This window comes from Ochotona curzoniae, unplaced genomic scaffold, assembly GCF_017591425.1.
Source record: "Ochotona curzoniae isolate NIBS_2020 unplaced genomic scaffold, NIBS_Ocur_1.0 contig_3819, whole genome shotgun sequence".
In the NCBI taxonomy this organism is placed as follows: Eukaryota; Metazoa; Chordata; class Mammalia; order Lagomorpha; family Ochotonidae; genus Ochotona; species Ochotona curzoniae.
In genome coordinates, this window is record NW_024466004.1 from 48,095,736 (window position 1) to 48,096,947 (window position 1,212).

A 1,212-nucleotide genomic window follows, 5' to 3' on the forward strand; every position below is an offset into this window, starting at 1 on the left:
TAATATAACTTACCAGAAACAATATCTTACAAAATGCGTTAGGCAAAAATGCATTTTTAACACTAGAAATGATTCTGATGCTAAGTCCTGTCTCTGAACTGTGGTCTAAACACAAAGTCACTAGATAACCAAAATACAGCACTGCTACCCTCTCTCACCCCCCAAAGCCAATGTTTATCAATAAAAGCTCCCACTTGCCTGATTTTATGAACAATTGTCAGCCTGTCACACTTCAGAATCAAAAAGAAAATCCCCATTTTTTTCCTCCATAGCCTCCAGCCCCATTGAAGATTGCTTCCAATAATGCATTAGAAAGTGACTGTGAGGAATGCTGAGGAAGCACGTGGGAAGTCATAAGAGGCAAGGTGGTCATGGCTGCAGTCCTGAATTTAAGGATTTCTGCACTGAAGAAATCCCAGAAAAGTTAAGAAGCACTGTAGAGACAAGATTAAGTACATAAAATCCAGAAAGTGGGAAAAATGAAAAAGCCTAGCATTCTACAAGTTTACAGAGCAACAACATAACAGCATCATGACAAAAGTGGAATGGGAATATCTGATGACAAATTCATTAGTTGAAAAAAGGCATCTTCGCAGGAGATCTGTAGATGCAACAACTATATCGATCGTCCCAGAAGAAAGGCATGAATGTGCAATGCATTGGGCAGTATTTCTACCAGGGTAGAGACAGAATATCCTTAAAGCAAATCTGGAGAATGAGGAGGATACAAACCTTTTTTCCACACCCAGCCCTGAGTTGAGCCTCTGCTGGCAAGGAAGCACAGCTCTCTAGGGAGAGCCCATTTGTGCACATGGACAGATGGCCAAAGGGCATTGACAAGGCTGTCAGGGCTGTAAGGCAGACTGGGACTACCTGTCCCCAAGGTTTCCAATAGAGATCCAGGGAAGACTCAGGCCTCTCGGTAAAGAATCAACTGTGGCCTGGATTAATTGGGATCCCCTGGGGATTCTAGCCCAGATGGGCAAACAGTTGAGTTAATTAGTGTATTAGACTTCACCTTATTCTGGCTACAGCAGCAGTTGCTATTAGAAGAGAAGCCTGTCTGAAACAGGAGTCTAGAAAAGGACTCTTGAATGTACAGAGACTGTGCACTGAGGTTACAGCACCATTAAATGGCCAGCAAAGAAAGACTGGGACCCTGTCTTCCATCTCCATTCTCAGCGCTCTTCCTCCCTTACCACATTGTCTCTT